The following is a 27,701-nucleotide window of genomic DNA, read 5'->3' as shown; positions in this document are numbered from 1 at the left end:
AAATTTTATTTAAAAATACATTACACACAACAAATGATCAAATGATGATTGATTAACTAAGATCATTGTAATGTAAAATGTTTTTCCATAAATTAAGATTTACACTACAGTAGCTTATCTAATGTGTGTTTTTAGTGAAATATTTGCAACAAAAAGCAATTATTCCGCATGTCTCCCCCTTGCTGCTACTGATATAAAACCGCTTTGATTATTAAAGCAGGTTTTTGTAATGATTTCCTCTTACAGTTAGCACTGTGTTGCTGTCAGTCCAGAGCGCGCAGTAATATGATCCTGCGTCTTGGAGCGTCAGTTTTGAGATAGTCAGTGACATAACTTGCTTTTGCTTACTCACTGATCCAGCATATCTACGAGGGGTATCCTGATCGTTTATGGGTTTTGTCGATCCAGCTTCGAAATACATTAATCGTTGGAAAGCTCCCCCTGACTGAGCTCTGTACCAGTGGAGAGCGCTGGACTGAAGCGTCGATGAATCCACCTGGCATGAGATTGTGGCAGCTCTACCCTTTGTCTTAATCGTCACACGGTCAGGATGCCTAGGAATACTTTGTCCATTTAAACAATCTAAAACCATAAGAGAAACAGTTAAAATGCGCGTGTAAAGTGTGTAAACACAACAATTAGGTATCTGAAATCCTAATGACATTACTTATGTTTTGGCATAGACAAGTAGCCATTTGGTGGCTTCAGTGTCTTTTAAAACGTGTCATCAACCGCGAGTTATTCAGAACGCACTAAAATAGAAGCGAAGCCTATTGGACAAAGTAATCATATTTCCTACAACAAAATAGTGTTTTGTTGAAAATGTTTTAAAATAGTTGACAAAATAGGCTAAGCCTCTGCGAGACAAACCCCTTAAATTTACTGACGGAAATTCCTTTTTAAAAGTCCAAAATCACTGAATAATCTTAACTGAGAAATGTTAATAATTATAAGGGAATACTTAAATCTCACCTATTAAGACTACTAACAACACAAATGTTATCATTCCAGACATCGCCATGTCTACATCTGTCATCCAGGAGTTTGATGAATTATGAACTGCATCTGCCAATCAGAAGATATGATGATGGCCTTGTGGTTTCCTCTTTATCTCGTCACATCACTATCACAAGAAGGTTTTTCACACAAGTTAAACCAATCATGGGTTAGACAACATTAAACACATGTAATTTAACCCTGGTTTATTAAAGGCTTCTCCAGAACAGATCTCACAGTAAGAGGCTCTTCCTCAGTGGCACTCAGTTTAAAGTGGCTTGTGTGGATTTAAACAGATGCTGAACAGGTGAAGATGTTTCACAGATTGTCTGTGTTGGCAAGATGCTTTGAGTAGGCTAAAATTCAGTTTAAAAATCTGTGATGTTATTCAGAATACATTGGTTGTAAAAGTCACACTGCAGTTTAAACAGTGAGAGGCGATTGATAAATTGGTCAGAGAGAAACTTAACAGAAAAAAGAGCTACTCTTTTTGTGCTTTTATTTGTAAAATAAATTGTAAGATCTATTTTATATTATAGCCTACAACATTCATACATTTGTTCAATTAGACTATAGTTCAATTAATCCAGTATATTTGTGGAATGTCTGTCAGCTTCAGAAATGATACAGAAATGACTTAAAATACATGTGTAAAGCACATAAAGTTGGCACACTGCTGAATATACTGAATTTATTTTCACCACACAAGGACAAGTGATATTTGAGCTCTTCATCAAACTGAAAACTACAAATCTGTAAATGCCAAATATTTTATTTATATCTTCACAACACATAACAAATATGAGATACACCTGACATATTCCAAAATCACAATAATACAGTGTGTACAAATAACCTCATAATGAACAGCAGGACAATAAAGTTCAGATCCGAACAGATCCAAATACCTTCATCCAGTCATCCTGTGCATATGCAGCTTAATTCAAATTGAAAACTTAAACAGAAAATGACAGGTAAATAAATATTAAGGTATATAAATATTTCATTCATCAGTTAGATTTACCAGTGTAGTTCATGTACAGGATGTGAGTAAATGTTTTCACTGTGGCTGCCGCTTGAGTCCCTCTCCCAGTAAGCGCAGAAGTAAACGGCAGCGTGACTCTTCTTAATGTCACTCAGTTTTAGATCATAAAGCTTTTTTTTGTCCACTGTGAAGTCGTTTGCTTGGGGATTATTGCTATCACGAGTGACACCACCATCTTTACTGATATAGAGCAGTCTTGACGGGGCTTTACCATCTTTCATTTGGTACCAGTGGATATAATCTGAAGAGCTTGAGAAACCGGTCGCTTTGCAGGGCAGATACACAGTTTTGCCCACTGCCTTAACCAAAGCCTTTGGATCTTGTTCCACAGTCAGTCCCAGAACTGCTGCTTTGACAAAACCAAATTCATTACATTTAAATCAGTTAATTTTTTTTTATTGCTTTATTATCATAAATGTCACTTACCTGGCATCTTTAAGAGGAGGACAATATAAATGTATAAAAACATCATTCATCCGGTGAAAAAATAAAAAGTCTACCTTGGTGTAAAGCTGTCTTTCAGGTTTCACACTGCTTTTGTATGAACTTAGGGTGCTGTATGAAAATAGGGTGATGATGTCATTTCCTGAAATGGAGTTACCTTAGAAACCATTTTTAAAGAAATTTTACATGTGCCTTTTATGCTGAAATGAATTTAAAATGTTACATTATCCCCACATAATCTGTGAGATATTTGTTTATTTATCAGAGAGGTGCACATTTTTCTTTAAATATGATTATGTGAACAAATGCTTAAGGTTATTTGAATTAATTAATCTTTTATAGTAAGGTTCATATGACTGTGTGGGAAAAAAAACAAAAAGCTGAATAAAAAACAACTATGGAACATACCGATAAAACTGATGGTCCAGATGTTTTGTACAGGCCAGTATTAGCCATTTCTTTAGATTTTTTTTCTATTAAAGGCACAATATGTAAGATTTTTGGATTAAAATACCCAAAAACCAAAAGAACATTGTTATATACTTGTGTACTTAGATTATCCCAAACGTTTCCAACAATGTTTAAATGCTTTCTCCATCATACAATATATTTTAAAATTAATTTAATGTCATTTAGCAACACAAGTCAGTTTTTATTAATATGATATTTTAATATCGATATAGATTACTGCAAATTGCAACAAGTCTTTCATACCAGCCACCGAGCGAATGCACAGAATAACATTCAGTGTATTTAGTATGGTTGTTTTAATCATTAACTCACACTTGACTGAAACAGAATGAAAGGAGCTTTGCAAATGAATTAGTAGGTGTGACCATGTAAAATATGTTGCAAAATCATCGCTCCAAAAAAATCTGTTGCAGAGATAAAATAGGATCTTAGTTCTTAAAGGGTTAGTTCACCCAAAAATGAAAATTCTGTCTTTTATTACTCACCCTCATGTCGTTCTACACCCGTAAGACCTTCGTTCATCTTCGGAACACAAATTAAGATATTTTTGAATAAATCCGATGGCTCAGTGAGGCCTGCATAGACAGCAATGGTACTTCCTCTCTTAAGATCCATAAAGGTACTAAAAACATATTTAAATCAGTTCATGTGAGTTCAGTGGTTCTACCTTAATATTATAAAGTGACGAGAATTTTTTTCTGCGCCAAAAAAACAAAACAAAATAACGACTTTTTAACAATATCTAATGATGGCCAATTTCAAAACAATGCTTCATGAAGCTTTGGAGCTTTATGAATCAAATCAGTGATTTGAAGCGCCAAAGTCATGTGATTTCAGCAATTTGGCGGTTTGATATGCGATCCGAATCAGTTATTCGACTCAAAAGATTCATAACGCTCCGAAGCAGTGTTTTGAAACCGGCCACCATTAGATATTGTTAAAGAGTCGCTATTTTGTTTTTTTTGGCGCACAAAAAATATTCTCGTCGCTTTATAATATTAAGTTAGAACCACTGAACTAACATGAACTGATTTAAATATGTTTTTAGTACCTTTATGGATCTTGACAAAGAAAGTACCGCTGCTGTGAATGCAGGCTTTAATCAAAAATATCTTAATTTGTGTTCCGAAGATGAACGAAGGTCTTATGGGTGTAGAACGACATGAGGGTGAGTAATAAATGACAGAATTTTCATTTTTGGGTGAACTAACCCTTTGAGCTTCATTTACAGCTATCATTGAATTTTGCAATTAATTATATCTTTATTTTTGCAGTACTTTAATTCTTTATTTTTGTTTGCAAAACAATTTTTTTTTCTCCTTTTAAATCTTTATTTTCTTTTGCAAATATATTTCATTGATTTGACTCCATAGTATACTTGCAGTATAAAACTACTAAACTAGTGGTTTACTGAGAGTATACTTCACAGTGTACTTTCATAGACTAAAAATGTGCTACAAGTATTTAACTAGTAACTATCAGTATACCAATACGTAGAGTTGCAGTACAAACAAAAAACATAGTTGTAAACTAGTTGTGTACTTAACGTTTAGCCTACTACTGTTACACTTAAAGTATAGATAAAAGTAGACTTTTATACACTAAAAAGTGTATAAAGTACAAGTATACTACTACTACATTGATATTAGTATACTTACTGCATAATGTATATAAAATATACTTTTTATACTATATACTTAAGTATATTTAATAAATAAGTGACCTTGAAGTATACTTATTTTTTGTAAGGGAAATCAGTGGCCCATGTGTTATTGTGTTGAAAATACTGAAGCTCTGCATTGAATTGTGTGCTGTTCATGAATTCCTTTTGCATTAGATGATGTACAGCATCTCTTAATATTGTAGCACTGAGAAGGCCTGCATGAGGCATTTCCACTATATTTCATAACCATCATCCTAACTCTCTGCTGTTGTTTTTATCTGCAAACATATTTGCTACACCAAACCGCATTATTTTGTGGTTCTCAGTTTTTCAGACGATTCAGTGCTGTAATAAATGTGGTTTGTAACTGTTAGATTTTGTCATTGTTCCTGTGGTGGAATAACAGTCTCTCATGGTTTATGTCACGGATGTCAAAGCTTTCTCTCACTGTGGCCGCTCTCCCAGCATGCACAGTAATACATGCCAGCATGATCCTCCTTTATTTCTTTGAGTTTTATGCCATATGAATTTCCATTTTTTTCAGCGACAATTTCTTTTGCTTCACTTGTAGCAACCCCAGACTGACTGATGTACAGTAGTCTTTTAAACGTTCCACCGACTTTCTTATACCAGTGAACATAGTTACCAGAGCCCAAGCCAGTGACCTCACATCTGAAGGACACAGTTTTACCCTTTACCTTCACCAAAACCTTTTGAGGTTGTTTTAAACTCAAACCTTCCACACCTGCGATGAAATAAAATGAAAATCAGTTCTTTTAAACAAGTTTTCATATTTATGTTTTATTAACATTTTAACCTATTTTATTTGACCTATTTAACCCCCTTTTAAAGTGTACTTACCATGGATCATTATGAGAACAACAGCGCACAAGTTTATGAGCATCGTTCATTTGGTTATGTGAAGTGATTTATGGTTCATAAAGTTTCCTCCACACTTCTTTACACTATTTTGCCAAAAACTTTGCAGAAAATTGTTCAGTGACATCATTTCCTGAGGTGGAGCTACAATAAATGTCAGCGCTCTTGTGATGTGAATTGTACTTGTACAGCAATCAGAATAAAATATATTTTAAAAGCTGTTACATTTGACTGATGTATTTGATATATCATTGATATTCTCTTTAATTTATCAGAAGTAATTTAGTAAAATGCAATTTATTAGAAGTAATTTAGTTACTTTCATAGAGCCTTAAAGCTGAAAAACAAAACCCTCTTTTGCAGCTCAATAGCACCATCCACTGTTGAAGATCTGCATGTCAAACAAACAACTGTGTACAAACACTACAAATATAAGAGATTATTTGATAAAAGCTTGAAGAAAGAAAAAATCAGGATGTGTTGAACATCAGGGACATATGTGGAAATTATATACGCATGAAAAATTAGCTCATATTTCTATCGAAAGAGTCAAATGAATACTATCTAATGATAATATCCATGAGTTAATTTGAATAAACTTGACTAAAATGGGTGACCCATTTGTCTTGCTTAATTGAATTAGCCTTTTACAGACTTAATAAAACTTCTTGTTTGGAATAAAAATATTCTGTTCAATCAACTGCTTTATCTTCATTTTTATTGATTTTCTTCACACACCATGTCTCATATTTCTTTTCAAACATGCTCTTCATTGACACTTTTGTCTTGTTTGTATCCGATAACTTTGTTATGGGCAAAATGTTTGATGAGGAAGTGATGTCACAGCTGTGGGACAGTTTAATTTGAAGAAACTGATATTAAAAAATAAATTCCACAAATGGTTAAATAGTCTGTGATTGTTTAACCAAGATTATCATTTAAAAAAGTTATTTTAAATGTAAATTAAGATTGAAGATTTGGGTTTGTGACAACTGTAAAATAAAAAGAAAATCTGCACATAAAAGGCATTTTAAGAAACAAGACATGATAAAAGGTTTGCAAGCAATTTTTATACCTTCATATAAAAAAAGCTTTTCATTTTAATAAAGATTAACCTATTATAGGCTAAGATGACCACAGCATACAGATGAAGAAACACTTTTATTGTAGGCTGTTGTCTCTATAGTAGGCTACAGTATCTAGTTTGTGTTTAGGGTTCTTCTGAGACGCTGATGCACAAGAATATTTAAAGCTGTTTTTTTAATGAAATATTCACAACAAAAAGCAACATAACAATTAAAATATTCCGCATGTCTCCCCCTTGCTGCTACTGTTGTTCCACATAAACCGCTTTGATTATGAAAGCAGGTTTTTGTAATGATTTCCTCTTACAGTTAGCACTGTGTTGCTGTCAGTCCAGAGCGCGCAGTAATATGATCCTGTATCTTTAGTCGTCGGGTTTGAGATAGTCAGTGACACTTGCTTTGTGTTACTGTCAGCTGAATTTCTCACCGATCCAATATATGATCCAGTGGACACACCCTGATCGTTTATTGCTTTTGTCGATCCAGCATCGAAATACATTAATCGTTGGAAAGCTCCCCCTGACTGAGCTCTGTACCAGTGGAGAGCGCTGGACTGAAGCGTCGATGAATCCACAATGCATCTGATCCTAGTAGCTTTACCCGTTGCTTTAATCATCACACGGTCAGGATGCGTAGGGATATTTTGTCCATTTAAACAATCTAAAACCATAAGAGAAACAGTTAAAATTATAGCACTTACATTTTGTCATACTTTAAACAGCCTATATGTAGGCTTCAACTGCTTTTCAAACGTTTCATCAACCACGAGCTACAGTCAGGACAGAAGCTCAGTCGCTCCAGCTCGAGGAGTAACCATAGCAATAGCTTCTCGAGCGTTTTCTGTTAAAATCCGTATTGGACATTAAATCGATAAAACGCTAATATTGTCATTATTTATGACTTTATAACAAATCTACAAAGCCATATAGCTCCTACCAAAAAAAGTGTTTTGTTTAAAATGTTTTCAAGATGTTTGCAAGTCACTTGTGCGACACGAACCTCATAAAATTAGCCTAATAGGCTAATTCCTTTTTAAACGTCCAAATCACTGAATAATCTTAACTGAGAAATGTTAATAATTATAATAGAATAGCTACTTAAATCTCACCTATTAAGACCACTAACAGCACAAATGTTATCATTCCAGACATCGCCATGTCTACATCTGTCATCCAGGAGTTTGATGAATTATGAACTGCATCTGCCAATCAGAAGATATGATGATGGCCTTGTGGTTTCCTCTTTATCTCGTCACATCACTATCACAAGAAGGTTTTTCACACAAGTTAAACCAGTCATGGGTTAGACAACATTAAACATGTAATTTAACCCTGGTTTATTAAAGGCTTCTCCAGAGCAGATCTCACAGTAAGAGGCTCTTCCTCAGTGGCACTCGGTTTAAAGTGGCTTGTGTGGATTTAAACAGATGCTGAACAGGTGAAGATGTTTCACAGATTGTCTGTGTTGGCAAGATGCTTTGAGTAGGCTAAAATTTAGTTTAAAAATCTGTGATGTTATTCAGAATACATTGGTTGTAAAAGTCACACTGCAGTTTAAACAGTGAGAGGCGATTGATAAATTGGTCACAGAGATAAACTAAAAGAGCTACTCTTTTTGTGCTTTTAAAATAAATGGTAAGATCTGCTTTATATTAGGCTATAGCCTACAATATTCATGCATTTGTTCAATTAGACTATAGTTCAATTAATCCAGTATATTTGTGGAATGTCTGTCAGCTTCAGAAATGATACAGAAATGACTTAAAATACATGTGTAAAGCACATAAAGTTGGCACACTGCTGAATATACTGAATTTATTTTCACCACACAAGGACAAGTGATATTTGAACTCTTCATCAAACTGAAAACTACAAATCTGGAAATGCCAAATATTTTATTTATATCTTCACAAAGCATAACAAATATGAGATACACCTGACATATTCCAAAATCACAATAATACAGTGTGTACAAATAACCTCATAATGAACAGCAGGACAATAAAGTTCAGATCCGAACAGATCCAAATACCTTCATCCAGTCATCCTGTACATATGCAGCTTAATTCAAATTGAGAACTTAAACAGAAAATGACAGGTAAATAAATATTAAAGTATATAAATATTTCATTCATCAGTTAGATTTACCAGTGTAGTTCATGTACAGGATGTGAGTAAATGTTTTCACTGTGGCTGCCTGAGACATACTCCCAGTAGGCGCAGAAGTAAACGGCAGCGTGACTCTTCTTAATGTCACTCAGTTTTAGATCATAAAGCTTTTTTTTGTCCACTGTGAAGTCGTTTGCTTGGGGATTGTTGCTATCACGAGTGACACCACCATCTTTACTGATATAGAGCAGTCTTGACGGGGCTTTACCATCTTTCATTTGGTACCAGTGGATATAATCTGAAGAGCTTGAGAAACCGGTCGCTTTGCAGGGCAGATACACGGTTTTGCCCACTGCCTTAACCAAAGCCTTTGGATCTTGTTCCACAGTCAGTCCCAGAACTGCTGCTTTGACAAAACCAAATTCATTACATTTAATTTAGTTAATTTTTTTTAAATTGAATTATCATCATAAATGTCACTTACCTGGCATCTTTAAGAGGAGGACAATATAAATGTATAAAAACATCATTCATCCGGTGAAAAAATATTATACCTTGCTTGGTGTAAAGCTGTCTTTCAGGATTCACACTGCTTTTGTATGAACTTAGGGTGCTGTATGAAAATAGGGTGATGATGTCATTTCCTGAAATGGAGTTACCTTAGAAACCATTTTTAAAGAAATTTTACATGTGCCTTTTATGCTGAAATGAATTTCAAATGTTACATTATCCCCACATAATCTGTGAGATATTTGCTTATTTATCAGAGAGATGCACATTTTTTCTTTAAATATGATTATGTGAACAAATGCTTAAGGTTATTTGAATTAATTAATCTTTTATAGTAAGATTCATATGACTGTGTGGAAAAACTAAAAACTGAATAAAAAACAATTATGGAACATACTGATAAAACTGATGGTCCAGATGTTTTGTACAGGCCAGTATTAACCATTTGAAAATTTCTTTAGATTTTTTTTTCTATTAAAGGCACAATATGTAAGATTTTTGGATTAAAATAACCAAAAACCAAAAGAACAATTTTATATATTTTGTTGACTTGTGTACTTACATTATCCCAAACTTTTCCAACAATAATTTCATGTCATTTAGCAACACAAGTCATCCAGTTTTTATATTCTAATATTGAGATTACTGCAAAGTGCAACAAGTGCCTCATATCAGCCACCGAGTGAACGCAGTCATGTTCAACACACTCAGATGTATTTAGTATGATTGTTTTAACCATTAACTCACACTTGACTGAAACAGAATGAAAGGAGCTTTGCAAATGAATTAGTAGGTGTGACCATGTAAAATATGTTGCAAAATCGTCGCTCCAAAAAAATAAATAAATAAATAAATCTGTTGCTGAGATAAAATATGATCAGAGTTCTTAAGCTTCTTTTAGAGCTGTCATTAATTTTTGCAATTAATTATATATTTATTTTTGCACTATATTTTTATTTTATTTTTGTTTGCAAAACTTATTTTCTCTCTCTCAATACTTTAATTTTCTTTTGCAATTCTTTATTTTTGTTTGCAAAATTTTTTTTTTCCTCCTTTTAAAACTTTATTTTCTTTTGCAAATATATGTAATAATAATAATAATAATAATAATAATTTTATTTAAAGGCGCCTTTCAAAACACTCAAGGACACCGTACAGTTGAATGATAGTCATAAATCAAATCAAGGCACAATACAACAACAGCTATTTAACATACAATCTTTAAAACTGATCAGAGAAAGCTAATTTAAATAGGTAAGTTTTAAATATGTGGCATTGATTTGACTCCATAGTCTACTTGCAGTATAAAACTACTAAACTAGTGGTTTACTGAGAGTATACTTCAAAGTGTACTTTCATAGACTAAAAATGTGCTACAAGTATTTAACTAGTAACTATCAGTATACCAATAAGTAGAGTTGCAGTACAAACAAAAAACATAGTTGTGTACTTAACGTTTAGCCTACTACTGTTACACTTAAAGTATAGATAAAAGTAGACTTTTATACACTAAAAAGTGTATAAAGTACAAGTATACTACTACTACGTTGATATTAGAATACTTACTGCATAATGTATATAAAATATACTTTTTATACTATATAATTAAGTATATTTAATAAATAAATGACCTTGAAGTATACTTATTTTTTGTAAGGGAAATCAGTGGCCCATGTGTTATTGTGTTGAAAATACTGAAGCTCTGCATTGAATTGTGTGCTGTTCATGAATTCCTTTTGCATTAGATGATGTACAGCATCTCTTAATATTGTAGCACTGAGAAGGCCTGCATGAGGCATTTCCACTATATTTCATAACCATCATCCTAACTCTCTGCTGTTGTTTTTATCTGCAAACGTATTTGCTACACCAAACCGCACTATTTTGTGGTTCTCAGTTTTTCAGACGATTCAATACTGTAATAAATGTGGTTTGTAACTGTTAGATTTTGTCATTGTTCCTGTGGTGGAATAACAGTCTCTCATGGTTTATGTCACGGATGTCAAAGCTTTCTCTCACTGTGGCCGCTCTCCCAGCATGCACAGTAATACATGCCAGCATGATCCTCCTTTATTTCTTTGAGTTTTATGCCATATGAATTTCCATCTTTTCCAGCGACAATTTCTTTTGCTTCACTTGTAGCAACCCCAGACTGACTGATGTACAGTAGTCTTTTAAACGTTCCACCGACTTTCTTATACCAGTGAACATAGTTACCAGAGCCCAAGCCAGTGACCTCACATCTGAAGGACACAGTTTTACCCTTTACCTTCACCAAAACCTTTTGAGGTTGTTTTAGACTCAAACCTTCCACACCTGCGATGAAATAAAATGAAAATCAGTTCTTTTAAACAAGTTTTCATATTTATGTTTTATTAACATTTTAACCTATTTTATTTGACCTATTTAACCCCCTTTTAAAGTGTACTTACCATGGATCATTATGAGAACAACAGCGCACAAGTTTATGAGCATCGTTCATTTGGTTATGTGAAGTGATTTATGGTTCATAAAGTTTCCTCCACACTTCTTTACACTATTTTGCCAAAATCTTTGCAGAAAATTGTTCAGTGACATCATTTCCTGAGGTGGAGCTACAATAAATGTCAGCGCTCTTGTGATGTGATTTGTACTTGTACAGCAATCAGAATAAAATATATTTTAAAAGCTGTTACATTTGACTGATGTATTTGATATATCATCGATATTCTCTTTAATTTATCAGAAGTAATTTAGTAACTTTCAAAGAAACTTAAAGCTGAAAAAAATCCTCTTTTGCAGCTCAATAGCACCATCCACTGTTGAAGATCTGCATGTCAAGACATTCATTTTTGATAGAACTTTATTACAGGCAAAACATTTGATAGTGGAGGAAGTGATGTCACAGCTGTGGGACGGTTTGAATATATATATATATATATATATATATATATATATATATATATATATATATAAAAATGTATTTAAAAATAAATTTCACACAACAAATGGTCAAATGAGCCTATATTGTTTAACTAAGATTACTGTAATCCCCATTGCTATTTTAAATGTAAAATGTTTTTTCCATAAATTAAGATTGAGATCTGAGTTTGTGACAAGTGTAAATTAAAAAGAAAATATATTCACAAAAGGCATTTTACATAAGAATCAAGACATGATAAAACGTTTGCAAGTAATTTATAAATGTTACCTTCATTTAACAAAAAGAAAATGCTTTTTATTTTAATAGCTAAAGATTAACCTATGGGATAGCCTATAAAGATGACTAGCCTGAAGTGGAAGAAACGGTTTTATTGTAGCCTATTGTTAACAGTCTCTGTGTTTGGTACAGTATTGTGTTTAGGGTTCTTCTGAGACACTTTTTTTTGAACATTTAAAATTGTTTTTATGACATACTGGAAACAAAAAGTAACGCCACAATTAAAATATTCCGCATGTCTCCCCCTTGCTGCTACTGTTGTTCCACATAAACCGCTTTGATTATGAAAGCAGGTTTTTGTAATGATTTCCTCTTACAGTTAGCACTGTGTTGTCTCCAGTATAGAGCGCGCAGTAATATGATCCTGTATCTTGGAGCGTCAGTGTTGAGATAGTCAGTGACACTTGGTCATTTCTCACCGATCCAGCATATTTTTTCTTATTATCCCCATCGATTTTGGCTTTTGTCGATCCAGCATCGAAATATATTAATCGTTGGAAAGCTCCCCCTGACTGAGCTCTGTACCAGTGGAGAGCGCTGGACTGAAGCGTCGATGAATCCACCTGGCATGTGATTACAGCAGTTCTACCCTTTGTCTTAATCGTCACACGGTCAGGATGCGTAGGAATATTTTGTCCATTTAAACAACCTAAAACCATAAGAGAAAGAATTAAAATGCGCCGAGTGTGTAAACTCTCAGCTTCAGTGGCTTTTAAAACGTTTCATCAACCGTTCAGAGGGTCTAAAACAGAAGCGAGTGTTTTCTGATAGAATAATTTGCAATTTTGGTATCATAAGTAGGGATATAGCCTACAACAAAAATAGTGTTTTGTTTAAAATGTTTTGAGATACTTGACGAAATAATCCCGTGCGAGACGAACCTCAAAAGATTGCACGAAACCCATAAACTGACGGAAATTCAAAATCACTGAATAATCTTAACTGAGAAATGTTAATAATTATAAGGGAATACTTAAATCTCACCTATTAAGACTACTAACAACACAAATGTTATCATTCCAGACATCGCCATGTCTACATCTGTCATCCAGGAGTTTGATGAATTATGAACTGCATCTGCCAATCAGAAGATATGATGATGGCCTTGTGGTTTCCTCTTTATCTCGTCACATCACTATCACAAGAAGGTTTTTCACACAAGTTAAACCAATCATGGGTTAGACAACATTAAACACATGTAATTTAACCCTGGTTTATTAAAGGCTTCTCCAGAGCAGATCTCACAGTAAGAGGCTCTTCCTCAGTGGCACTCGGTTTAAAGTGGCTTGTGTGGATTTAAACAGATGCTGAACAGGTGAAGATGTTTCACAGATTGTCTGTGTTGGCAAGATGCTTTGAGTAGGCTAAAATTTAGTTTAAAAATCTGTGATGTTATTCAGAATACATTGGTTGTAAAAGTCACACTGCAGTTTAAACAGTGAGAGGCGATTGATAAATTGGTCAGAGAGAAACTTAACAGAAAAAAGAGCTACTCTTTTTGTACTTTTATTTGTAAAATAAATTGTAAGATCTATTTTATATTATAGCCTACAACATTCATGCATTTGTTCAATTAGACTATAGTTCAATTAATCCAGTATATTTGTGGAATGTCTGTCAGCTTCAGAAATGATACAGAAATGACTTAAAATACATGTGTAAAGCACATAAAGTTGGCACACTGCTGAATATACTGAATTTATTTTCACCACACAAGGACAAGTGATATTTGAGCTCTTCATCAAACTGAAAACTACAAATCTGTAAATGCCAAATATTTTATTTATATCTTCACAAAGCATAACAAATATGAGATACACCTGACATATTCCAAAATCACAATAATACAGTGTGTACAAATAACCTCATAATGAACAGCAGGACAATAAAGTTCAGATCCGAACAGATCCAAATACCTTCATCCAGTCATCCTGTGCATATGCAGCTTAATTCAAATTGAGAACTTAAACAGAAAATGACAGGTAAATGAATATTAAAGTATATAAATATTTCATTCATCAGTTAGATTTACCAGTGTAGTTCATGTACAGGATGTGAGTAAATGTTTTCACTGTGGCCGCTGCTGGTTTCCCAGTAAGCGCAGAAGTAAACGGCAGCGTGACTCTTCTTAATGTCACTCAGTTTTAGATCATAAAGCTTTGTTTTGTCCACTGTGAAGTCGTTTGCTTGGGGATTGTTGCTATCACGAGTGACACCACCACCATCACTGATATAGAGCAGTCTTGACGGGGCTTTACCATCTTTCATTTGGTACCAGTGGATATAATTTGAAGAGCTCACTTTGCAGGGCAGATACACGGTTTTGCCCTCTGCTTTAACCAAAGCCTTTGGACCTTGATCCAAACTCACTCCCAGAACTGCTGCTTTGACAAAACCAAATTCAGTTTAATCAGTTAAAAATTTTTTTTATTGCTTTATTATCATAAATGTCACTTACCTGGCATCTTTAAGAGGAGGACAATATAAATGTATAAAAACATCATTCATCTGGTGAAAAAGAAAAGAAAAGTCTACCTTGGTGTAAAGCTGTCTTTCAGGATTCACACTGCTTTTGTATGAACTTAGGGTGCTGTATGAAAATAGGGTGATGATGTCATTTCCTGAAATGGAGTTACCTTAGAAACCATTTTTAAAGAAATTTTACATGTGCCTTTTATGCTGAAATGAATTTCAAATGTTACATTATCCCCACATAATCTGTGAGATATTTGCTTATTTATCAGAGAGATGCACATTTTTTCTTTAAATATGATTATGTGAACAAATGCTTAAGGTTATTTGAATTAATTAATCTTTTATAGTACGGTTCATATGACTGTGTGGAAAAACAAGAGCTGAATAAAAAAAACACTTAAGGAACATACTGATAAAACTGACGGTCCAGATGTTTTGTACAGGCCAGTATTAACTGTAGACATGATCCAGTACTGTCTAATATCCAGAAAGTGTCCAAATAGTTTTTGTCTTCAGTGTCTGTTTTAGCATTTAGCATTTGAAAATTTCTTTAGATTTGTTTTTCTATTAAAGGCACAATATGTAAGATTTTTGGATTAAAATATCCAAACACCAAAAGAACAATATTTTGTTGACTTGTGTGCTTACATTATCCCAAACGTTTCCAACAGTGTTTAAACCTGCAGAGAAATCAGCAATTTTAATCAGGACACAGACCATGTCAATGACGTCATTTCCGCATTACCCACGTTATCAGAGAGAGCTTTCTCCATCATACAATATATTTTAAAATGAAATTTATGTCATTTAGCAGCACAAGTCATCCAGTTTTTATTAATATGATATTCTAATATCGATCTAGATTACTGCAAAGTGCAACAAGTCTCTCAGAGTCACTTTCAACACACTCAGATGTATTTAGTATGATTGTTTTAACCATGTAAAATAGCGCTGCGTTACCCCACATACACAACGAAAAGAGCAGAAGACTGCAGCATAAGCATAATAAAAGCTCCAGACTCGAGGCCAGTGTTTCTCGCAGGTGTCTCTCATTAGCATTCACTTCAGCGGCCTCGTTCCTCTCCCGCGGCTCTCGCCTCGCCCTGTTCATACCACAGTAACATTAATAAAACTTTAATACATTAGCTCAGGCCCACTGAACACGCCCCAGTTTCTCGACTCCACCCACATGTCAAAACAATGCCATGAAGTCAAACGCACAGAAAAGTGAAGAACAAAGGGAAAACGAGCATTGAAAATGAGCATTGTTCATTTGGTTATGTGAGGTGATTTATGGTTCATAAAGTTTCCTCTACACTTCTTTAGATTATTTTGCCAAAATCTTTGCAGAAAATTGTTCAGTGACATCATTTCCTGAGGTGGAGCTATGATGAACATAAATGCTGTCGTGATGTGATTTGTACTTGTACAGCAATCAGAATAAAATATTTCAAAAGCTGTTACATTTGACTGATGTATTTGATATATCATCGAGATTCTCTTTATCAGAAGTAATTTAGTAAAATGCAATTATTAGAAGTAATTTAGTTACTTTCATAGAGCCTTAAAGCTGAAAAACAAAACCCTCTTTTGCAGCTCAATAGCACCATCCACTGTTGAAGATCTGCATGTCAAACAAACAACTGTTTACAAACACTACAAATATAAGAGATTATTTGATAAAAGCTTGAAGAAAGAAAAAATCAGGATGTGTTGAACATCAGGGACATATGTGGAAATTATATACACATGAAAAATTAGCTCATATTTCTATCGAAAGAGTCAAATTAATACTATCTAATGATAATATCCATGAGTTAATTTGAATGAACTTGACTAAAATGGGTGACCCATTTGTCTTGCTTAATTGAATTGAATTTACAGACTTAATAAATCTTCTTGTTTGGAATAAAAATATTCTGTTCAATCAACTGCTTTATCTTCATTTTTATTGATTTTCTTCACACACCATGTCTCATATTTCTTTTCAAACATGCTCTTCATTGACACTTTTGTCTTGTTTGTATCCGATAACTTTGTTATGGGCAAAATGTTTGATGAGGAAGTGATGTCACAGCTGTGGGACAGTTTAATTTGAAGAAACTGATATTAAAAAATAAATTCCACAAATGGTTAAATAGTCTGTGATTGTTTAACCAAGATTATCATTTAAAAAAGTTATTTTAAATGTAAATTAAGATTGAAGATTTGGGTTTGTGACAACTGTAAAATAAAAAGAAAATCTGCACATAAAAGGCATTTTAAGAAACAAGACATGATAAAAGGTTTGCAAGCAATTTTTATACCTTCATATAAAAAAAGCTTTTCATTTTAATAAAGATTAACCTATTATAGGCTAAGATGACCACAGCATACAGATGAACAAACACTTTTATTGTAGGCTGTTGTCTCTATAGTAGGCTACAGTATCTAGTTTGTGTTTAGGGTTCTTCTGAGACGCTGATGCACAAGAATATTTAAAGCTGTTTTTTTAATGAAATATTCACAACAAAAAGCAACATAACAATTAAAATATTCCGCATGTCTCCCCCTTGCTGCTACTGTTGTTCCACATAAACCGCTTTGATTATGAAAGCAGGTTTTTGTAATGATTTCCTCTTACAGTTAGCACTGTGTTGCTGTCAGTCCAGAGCGCGCAGTAATATGATCCTGTATCTTTAGTCGTCGGGTTTGAGATAGTCAGTGACACTTGCTTTGTGTTACTGTCAGCTGAATTTCTCACCGATCCAATATATGATCCAGTGGACACACCCTGATCGTTTATTGCTTTTGTCGATCCAGCATCGAAATACATTAATCGTTGGAAAGCTCCCCCTGACTGAGCTCTGTACCAGTGGAGAGCGCTGGACTGAAGCGTCGATGAATCCACAATGCATCTGATCCTAGCAGCTTTACCCGTTGCTTTAAGCATCACACGGTCAGGATGCGTAGGAATATTTTGTCCATTTAAACAATCTAAAACCATAAGAGAAACAGTTAAAATTATAGCACTTACATTTTGTCATACTTTAAACAGCCTATATGTAGGCTTCAACTGCTTTTCAAACGTTTCATCAACCACGAGCTACAGTCAGGACAGAAGCTCAGTCGCTCCAGCTCGAGGAGTAACCATAGCAATAGCTTCTCGAGCGTTTTCTGTTAAAATCCGTATTGGACATTAAATCGATGAAACGCTAATATTGTCATTATTTATGACTTTATAACAAATCTACAAAGCCATATAGCTCCTACCAAAAAAGTGTTTTGTTTAAAATGTTTTCAAGATGTTTGCAAGTCACTTGTGCGACACGAACCTCATAAAATTAGCCTAATAGGCTAATTCCTTTTTAAACGTCCAAATCACTGAATAATCTTAACTAAGAAATGTTAATAATTATAATAGAATAGCTACTTAAATCTCACCTATTAAGACCACTAACAGCACAAATGTTATCATTCCAGACATCGCCATGTCTACATCTGTCATCCAGGAGTTTGATGAATTATGAACTGCATCTGCCAATCAGAAGATATGATGATGGCCTTGTGGTTTCCTCTTTATCTCGTCACATCACTATCACAAGGTTTTTCACACAAGTTAAACCAATCATGGGTTAGACAACATTAAACACATGTAATTTAACCCTGGTTTATTAAAGGCTTCTCCAGAGCAGATCTCACAGTAAGAGGCTCTTCCTCAGTGGCACTCGGTTTATAGTGGCTTGATTTAAACAGATGCTGAACAGGTGAAGATGTTTCACGGATTGTCTGTGTTGGCAAGATGCTTTGAGTAGGCTAAAATTTAGTTTAAAAACTGTGATGTAATTAGGAATACATTGGTTGTAAAATTCACAATGCAGTTTAAAAAAGGGTAAAGGCTATTGCTAAATTGGTCACAGAGATAAACTAAAAGAGCTACTCTTTTTGTGCTTTTAAAATAAATGGTAAGATCTGCTTTATATTAGGCTATAGCCTACAATATTCATACATTTGTTCAATTAGACTATAGTTCAATTAATCCAGTATATTTGTGGAATGTCTGTCAGCTTCAGAAATGATACAGAAATGACTTAAAATACATGTGTAAAGCACATAAAGTTTGCACACTGCTGAATATACTGAATTTATTTTCACCACACAAGGACAAGTGATATTTGAACTCTTCATCAAACTGAAAACTACAAATCTGGAAATGCCAAATATTTTATTTATATCTTCACAAAGCATAACAAATATGAGATACACCTGACATATTCCAAAATCACAATAATACAGTGTGTACAAATAACCTCATAATGAACAGCAGGACAATAAAGTTCAGATCCGAACAGATCCAAATACCTTCATCCAGTCATCCTGTGCATATGCAGCTTAATTCAAATTGAGAACTTAAACAGAAAATGACAGGTAAATAAATATTAAAGTATATAAATATTTCATTCATCAGTTTTGAATGAAATTTACCAGTGTAGTTCATGTACAGGATGTGAGTAAATGTTCTCACTGTGGCTGTAGCTTGAGTCCCACTCCCAGTAGGCACAGAAGTAAACGGCAGCGTGACTCTTCTTAATGTCACTCAGTTTTAGATCATAAAGCTTTTTTTTGTCCACTGTGAAGTCGTTTGCTTGGGGATTGTTGCTATCACGAGTGACACCACCACCATCACTGATATAGAGCAGTCTTGACGGGGCTTTACCATCTTTCATTTGGTACCAGTGGATATAATCTGAAGAGCTCATATCGTTCACTTTGCAGGGCAGATACACAGTTTTGCCCACTGCCTTAACCAAAGCCTTTGGATCTTGTTCCACAGTCACTCCCAGAACTGCTGCTTTGACAAAACCAAATTCATTAAATTTAAATCAGTTATTTTTTTTTATTGCTTTATTATCATAAATGTCACTTACCTGGCATCTTTAAGAGGAGGACAATATAAATGTATAAAAACATCATTCATCCGGTGAAAAAATAAAAAGTCTACCTTGGTGTAAAGCTGTCTTTCAGGTTTCACACTGCTTTTGTATGAACTTAGGGTGCTGTATGAAAATAGGGTGATGATGTCATTTCCTGAAATGGAGTTACCTTAGAAACCATTTTTAAAGAAATTGTACATGTGCCTTTTATGCTGAAATGAATTTCAAATGTTACATTATCCCCACATAATCTGTGAGATATTTGCTTATTTATCAGAGAGATGCACATTTTTTCTTTAAATATGATTATGTGAACAAATGCTTAAGGTTATTTGAATTAATTAATCTTTTATAGTAAGGTTCATATGACTGTGTGGAAAAACTAAAAACTGAATAAAAAAAAACAATTATGGAACATACTGATAAAACTGATGGTCCAGATGTTTTGTACAGGCCAGTATTAACCATTTGAAAATTTCTTTAGATTTTTTTTTCTATTAAAGGCACAATATGTAAGATTTTTGGATTAAAATCACCAAAAACCAAAAGAACAATTTTATATATTTTGTTGACTTGTGTACTTACATTATCCCAAACTTTTCCAACAATAATTTAATGTCATTTAGCAACACAAGTCATCCAGTTTTTATATTCTAATATCGAGATTACTGCAAAGTGCAACAAGTGCCTCATATCAGCCACCGAGTGAACGCAGTCATGTTCAACACACTCAGATATATTTAGTATGATTGTTTTAATCATTAACTTACACTTGACTGAAACAGAATGAAAGGAGCTTTGCAAATGAATTAGTAGGTGTGACCATGTAAAATATGTTGCAAAATCGTCGCTCCAAAAAAATAAAAAAATAAATAAATCTGTTGCTGAGATAAAATATGATCAGAGTTCTTAAGCTTCTTTTAGAGCTGTCATTAATTTTTGCAATTAATTATATATTTATTTTTGCACTATATTTTTATTTTATTTTTGTTTGCAAAACTTATTTTCTCTCTCTCAATACTTTAATTTTCTTTTGCAATTCTTTATTTTTGTTTGCAAAATTTTTTTTCCCCTCCTTTTAAAACTTTATTTTCTTTTGCAAATATATGTAATAATAATAATAATAATAATAATAACAATACATTTTATTTAAAGGCACCTTTCAAAACACTCAAGGACACCGTACAGTTGAATGATAGTCATAAACCAAATCAAGACACAATACAACAAAACAACAGCTATTTAACATACAATCTTTAAAATTGATCAGAGAAAGCTAATTTAAATAGGTAAGTTTTAAATATGTGGCATTGATTTGACTCCATAGTCTACTTGCAGTATAAAACTACTAAACTAGTGGTTTACTGAGAGTATACTTCAAAGTGTACTTTCATAGACTAAAAATGTGCTACAAGTATTTAACTAGTAACTATCAGTATACCAATAAGTAGAGTTGCAGTACAAACAAAAAACATAGTTGTGTACTTAACGTTTAGCCTACTACTGTTACACTTAAAGTATAGATAAAAGTAGACTTTTATACACTAAAAAGTGTATAAAGTACAAGTATACTACTACTACGTTGATATTAGTATACTTACTGCATAATGTATATAAAATATACTTTTTATACTATATAATTAAGTATATTTAATAAATAAATGACCTTGAAGTATACTTATTTTTTGTAAGGGAAATCAGTGGCCCATGTGTTATTGTGTTGAAAATACTGAAGCTCTGCATTGAATTGTGTGCTGTTCATGAATTCCTTTTGCATTAGATGATGTACAGCATCTCTTAATATTGTAGCACTGAGAAGGCCTGCATGAGGCATTTCCACTATATTTCATAACCATCATCCTAACTCTCTGCTGTTGTTTTTATCTGCAAACGTATTTGCTACACCAAACCGCACTATTTTGTGGTTCTCCTCAGAGTTTTTCAGACGATTCAATGCTGTAATAAATGTGGTTTGTAACTGTTAGATTTTGTCATTGTTCCTGTGGTGGAATAACAGTCTCTCATGGTTTATGTCACGGATGTCAAAGCTTTCTCTCACTGTGGCCGCTCTCCCAGCATGCACAGTAATACATGCCAGCATGATCCTCCTTTATTTCTTTGAGTTTTATGCCATATGAATTTCCATTTTTTTCAGCGACAATTTCTTTTGCTTCACTTGTAGCAACCCCAGACTGACTGATGTACAGTAGTCTTTTAAACGTTCCACCGACTTTCTTATACCAGTGAACATAGTTACCAGAGCCCAAGCCAGTGACTTCACATCTGAAGGACACAGTTTTACCCTTTACCTTCACCAAAACCTTTTGAGGTTGTTTTAAACTCAAACCTTCCACACCTGCGATGAAATAAAATGAAAATCAGTTCTTTTAAACAAGTTTTCATATTTATGTTTTATTAACATTTTAACCTATTTTATTTGACCTATTTAACCCCCTTTAAAGTGTACTTACCATGGATCATTATGAGAACAACAGCGCACAAGTTTATGAGCATCGTTCATTTGGTTATGTGAGGTGATTTATGGTTCATAAAGTTTCCTCCACACTTCTTTACACTATTTTGCCAAAATCTTTGCAGAAAATTGTTCAGTGACATCATTTCCTGAGGTGGAGCTACAATAAATGTCAGCGCTCTTGTGATGTGAATTGTACTTGTACAGCAATCAGAATAAAATATATTTTAAAAGCTGTTACATTTGACTGATGTATTTGATATATCATCGATATTCTCTTTAATTTATTAGAAGTAATTTAGTAACTTTCAAGGAAACTTAAAGCTGAAAGAATCCTCTTTTGCAGCTCAATAGCACCATCCACTGTTGAAGATCTGCATGTCAAGACATTCATTTTTGATAGAACTTTATTACAGGCAAAACATTTGATAGTGGAGGAAGTGATGTCACAGCTGTGGGACGGTTTGAATGTATCGATATTAAAAAAAGTATTTAAAAATAAATTTCACACAACAAATGGTCAAATGAGCCTATATTGTTTAACTAAGATTACTGTAATCCCCATTGCTATTTTAAATGTAAAATGTTTTTTCCATAAATTAAGATTGAGATCTGAGTTTGTGACAAGTGTAAATTAAAAAGAAAATATATTCACAAAAGGCATTTTACATAAGAATCAAGACATGATAAAACGTTTGCAAGTAATTTATAAATGTTACCTTCATTTAACAAAAAGAAAATGCTTTTTATTTTAATAGCTAAAGATTAACCTATGGGATAGCCTATAAAGATGACTAGCCTGAAGTGGAAGAAACGGTTTTATTGTAGCCTATTGTTAACAGTCTCTGTGTTTGGTACAGTATTGTGTTTAGGGTTCTTCTGAGACACTTTTTTGAACATTTAAAATTGTTTTTATGACATACTGGCAACAAAAAGTAACGCCACAATTAAAATATTCCGCATGTCTCCCCCTTGCTGCTACTGTTGTTCCACATAAACCGCTTTGATTATGAAAGCAGGTTTTTGTAATGATTTCCTCTTACAGTTAGCACTGTGTTGTCTCCAGTATAGAGCGCGCAGTAATATGATCCTGTATCTTGGAGCGTCAGTGTTGAGACAGTCAGTGACACTTGGTCATTTCTCACCGATCCAGCATATTTTTTCTTATTATCCCCATCGATTTTGGCTATTTTCGATCCAGCATCGAAATATATTAATCGTTGGAAAGCTCCCCCTGACTGAGCTCTGTACCAGTGGAGAGCGCTGGACTGAAGTGTCGATGAATCCACCTGGCATGTGATTACAGCAGTTCTACCCTTTGTCTTAATCGTCACACGGTCAGGATGCCTAGGAATATTTTGTCCATTTAAACAACCTAAAACCATAAGAGAAACAATTAAAATGCGCCGAGTGTGTAAACTCTCAGCTTCAGTGGCTTTTAAAACGTTTCATCAACAGTTCAGAGGGTCTAAAACAGAAGCGAGTGTTTTCTGATAGAATAATTTGCAATTTTGGTATCATAAGTAGGGATATAGCCTACAACAAAAATAGTGTTTTGTTTAAAATGTTTTGAGATACTTGACGAAATAATCCCGTGCGAGACGAACCTCAAAAGATTGCACGAAACACATAAACTGACGGAAATTCAAAATCACTGAATAATCTTAACTGAGAAATGTTAATAATTATAAGGGAATACTTAAATCTCACCTATTAAGACCACTAACAACACAAATGTTATCATTCCAGACATCGCCATGTCTACATCTGTCATCCAGGAGTTTGATGAATTATGAACTGCATCTGCCAATCAGAAGATATGATGATGGCCTTGTGGTTTCCTCTTTATCTCTTCGTCACTATCACTATTTTAACCCTAGTTAAAACCTTCTCCAGAGCAGATCTCACAGTAAGAGGCTCTTCCTCAGTGGCACTCGGTTTATAGTGGCTTGTGTGGATTTAAACAGATGCTGAACAGGTGAAGAAGATTCACAGGTTGGCTGTGTTGGCAAGATGCTTTGAGTAGGCTAAAATTTAGTTTAAAAAAACATTCAGTAATGACACTGTTATATAATTCAGAATACATTGGTTGTAAAATTCACACTGCAGTTTAAACAGTGAGAGGCGATTGATAAACTGGTCACAGAGATAAACTTGAGAGAAAAAAGAGGTACTCTTTTTGTGCTTTTATTTGTAAAATAAATTGTAAGATCTATTTTATATTATAGCCTACAACATTCATGCATTTGTTCAATTAGACTATAGTTCAGTTAATCCAGTATATTTGTGGAATGTCTGTCAGCTTCAGAAATGATACAGAAATGACTTAAAATACATGTGTAAAGCACATAAAGTTGGCACACTGCTGAATATACTGAATTTATTTTCACCACACAAGGACAAGTGATATTTGAGCTCTTCATCAAACTGAAAACTACAAATCTGGAAATGCCAAATATTTTATTTATATCTTCACAACGCATAACAAATATGAGATACACCTGACATATTCCAAAATCACAATAATACAGTGTGTACAAATAACCTCATAATGAACAGCAGGACAATAAAGTTCAGATCCGAACAGATCCAAATACCTTCATCCAGTCATCCTGTGCATATGCAGCTTAATTCAAATTGAGAACTTAAACAGAAAATGACAGGTAAATAAATATTAAAGTATATAAATATTTCATTCATCAGTTAGATTTACCAGTGTAGTTCATGTACAGGATGTGAGTAAATGTTCTCACTGTGGCCGCTGCTGGTGTCCCAGTAAGCGCAGAAGTAAACGGCAGCGTGACTCTTCTTAATGTCACTCAGTTTTAGATCATAAAGCTTTGTTTTGTCCACCGTGAAGTCGTTTGCTTGGGGATTGTTGCTATCACGAGTGACACCACCATCTTTAGTGATATAGAGCAGTCTTGACGGGGCTTTACCATCTTTCATTTGGTACCAGTGGATATAATTTGAAGAGCTCACTTTGCAGGGCAGATACACGGTTTTGCCCTCTGCCTTAACCAAAGCCTTTGGACCTTGATCCAAACTCACTCCCAGAACTGCTGCTTTGACAAAACCAAATTCATTTTAATCAGTTAAAAAATTTTTTATTGCTTTATTATCATAAATGTCACTTACCTGGCATCTTTAAGAGGAAGACAATATAAATGTATAAAAACATCATTCATCTGGTGAAAAAGAAAATAAAAGTCTACCTTGGTGTAAAGCTGTCTTTCAGGATTCACACTGCTTTTGTATGAACTTAGGGTGCTGTATGAAAATAGGGTGATGATGTCATTTCCTGAAATGGAGTTACCTTAGAAACCATTTTTAAAGAAATTTTACATGTGCCTTTTATGCTGAAATGAATTTCAAATGTTACATTATCCCCACATAATCTGTGAGATATTTGCTTATTTATCAGAGAGATGCACATTTTTTCTTTAAATATGATTATGTGAACAAATGCTTAAGGTTATTTGAATTAATTAAACGTTTATAGTAAGGTTCATATGACTGTGTGGAAAAACAAGAGCTGAATAAAAAAAACACTTAAGGAACATACTGATAAAACTGACGGTCCAGATGTTTTGTACAGGCCAGTATTAACTGTAGACATGATCCAGTACTGTCTAATATCCAGAAAGTGTCCAAATAGTTTTTGTCTTCAGTGTCTGTTTTAGCATTTAGCATTTGAAAATTTCTTTAGATTTGTTTTTCTATTAAAGGCACAATATGTAAGATTTTTGGATTAAAATATCCAAACACCAAAAGAACAATATTTTGTTGACTTGTGTACTTACATTATCCCAAACGTTTCCAACAGTATTTAAACCTGCAGAGAAATCAGCAATTTTAATCAGGACACAGACCATGTCAATGACGTCATTTCCGCATTACCCACGTTATCAGAGAGAGCTTTCTCCATCATACAATATATTTTAAAATGAAATTTTATGTCATTTAGCAACACAAGTCATCCAGTTTTTATTAATATGATATTCTAATATCGATCTAGATTACTGCAAAGTGCAACAAGTCTCTCAGAGTCACTTTCAACACACTCAGATGTATTTAGTATGATTGTTTTAACCATGTAAAACAGCGCTGCGTTACCCCACATACACAACGAAAAGAGCAGAAGACTGCAGCATAAGCATAATAAAAGCTCCAGACTCGAGGCCAGTGTTTCTCGCAGGTGTCTCTCATTAGCATTCACTTCAGCGGCCTCGTTCCTCTCCCGCGGCTCTCGCCCCGCCCTGTTCATACCACAGTAACATTAATAAAACTTTAATACATTAGCTCAGGCCCGCTGAACACGCCCCAGTTTCTCGACTCCACCCACATGTCAAAACAATGCCATGAAGTCAAACGCACAGAAAAGTGAAGAACAAAGGGAAAACGAGCATTGAAAATGAGCATTGTTCATTTGGTTATGTGAGGTGATTTATGGTTCATAACGTTTCCTCTACAATTCTTTAGATTATTTTGCCAAAATTTTTGCAGAAAATTGTTCAGTGACATCATTTCCTGAGGTGGAGCTACGATAAATGTCAGCGCTCTTGTGATGTGAATTGTACTTGTACAGCAATCAGAATAAAATATTTCAAAAGCTGTTACATTTGACTGATGTATTTGATATATCATCGAGATTCTCTTTAATTTATCAGAAGTAATTTAGTAAAATGCAATTTATTAGAAGTAATTTAGTTACTTTCATAGAGACTTAAAGCTGAAAAAAAAAACCCTCTTTTGCAGCTCAATAGCACCATCCACTGTTGAAGATCTGCATGTCAAACAAACAACTGTGTACAAACACTACAAATATAAGAGATTATTTGATAAAAGCTTGAAGAAAGAAAAAAATCACACCTGTTGCTCTTCATGTGTTGAACTTCAGGGACTTATAATAGTGGAAGTGGAAATTGGGTTTATATACACATGAAACATCAGCTCTAAGAATAGCGGATGTCATATTTCTCTTCAAAAGAGTCAAATCTAATGAATGCTATCTAATGATAATATCCAGTAGTTCATGTACAGCATGAGTGTGGATGTTCTCACTGTGGTTGCTCGTGTCCCAGTAGGCGCAGTAGTAAACTGCAGCATGAATCGGCTTTGTGTTGCTCAGTTTTAGATTGTAGAGCTGTGTTTTGTCCACAGTGAAGTCATTTGCTTGGGGATTGTTGGTATCATGAGTGAAGCTACCGCCTGCATTGATATACAGTAGTCTTGATGGAGCTTCACCCTCTCTCTTTTGGTACCAATGGATATAATTCCAAGACTGCAAATCGGTCACTTTGCAGGGGAGATATGAAATTTTGCCCACTGCTTTGACCAACGTCTGTTGACCTTGTTCCAAAGTCACTCCCAGAACAGCTGCTTTGATTGAACAAAACAAAAGTCATTTAAAAAAATAAATAAATAAATAAATAAACAT

At 34.0% G+C, this 27,701-nt stretch overlaps 2 long non-coding RNA genes across 4 annotated transcripts; both read right to left on the bottom strand.

Moving 5' to 3' along the window:
* Positions 1-448: 448 nt before the first annotated feature.
* Positions 449-26,790, bottom strand: LOC127499041 (uncharacterized). Of its 3 annotated transcripts, none has more exons than XR_007926025.1 (4): positions 25,578-26,790; positions 19,783-19,957; positions 18,299-19,703; positions 449-582 (listed from the first exon to the last, which is right to left on the bottom strand). It is a non-coding gene; the product is annotated as an uncharacterized LOC127499041 (long non-coding RNA). The 3 variants fall into 3 exon arrangements; XR_007926021.1 differs by lacking the exon at positions 449-582 and adding an exon at positions 6,200-7,243; XR_007926022.1 differs by lacking the exon at positions 449-582 and adding an exon at positions 17,155-17,851 and having other exon boundaries at positions 25,578-26,787.
* On the bottom strand, positions 12,026-14,340 carry LOC127499058 (uncharacterized). The gene is made up of 2 exons (XR_007926030.1): positions 13,385-14,340; positions 12,026-13,049 (listed from the first exon to the last, which is right to left on the bottom strand). It is a non-coding gene; the product is annotated as an uncharacterized LOC127499058 (long non-coding RNA).
* Positions 26,791-27,701: the final 911 nt, after the last annotated feature.

This window comes from Ctenopharyngodon idella, chromosome 2 (genome assembly GCF_019924925.1).
Source record: "Ctenopharyngodon idella isolate HZGC_01 chromosome 2, HZGC01, whole genome shotgun sequence".
Classification (NCBI taxonomy): domain Eukaryota; kingdom Metazoa; phylum Chordata; class Actinopteri; order Cypriniformes; family Xenocyprididae; genus Ctenopharyngodon; species Ctenopharyngodon idella.
The sequence above is the reverse complement of the archived record's forward strand: the minus strand, read 5'-3'. Positions and strand labels throughout refer to the sequence as shown.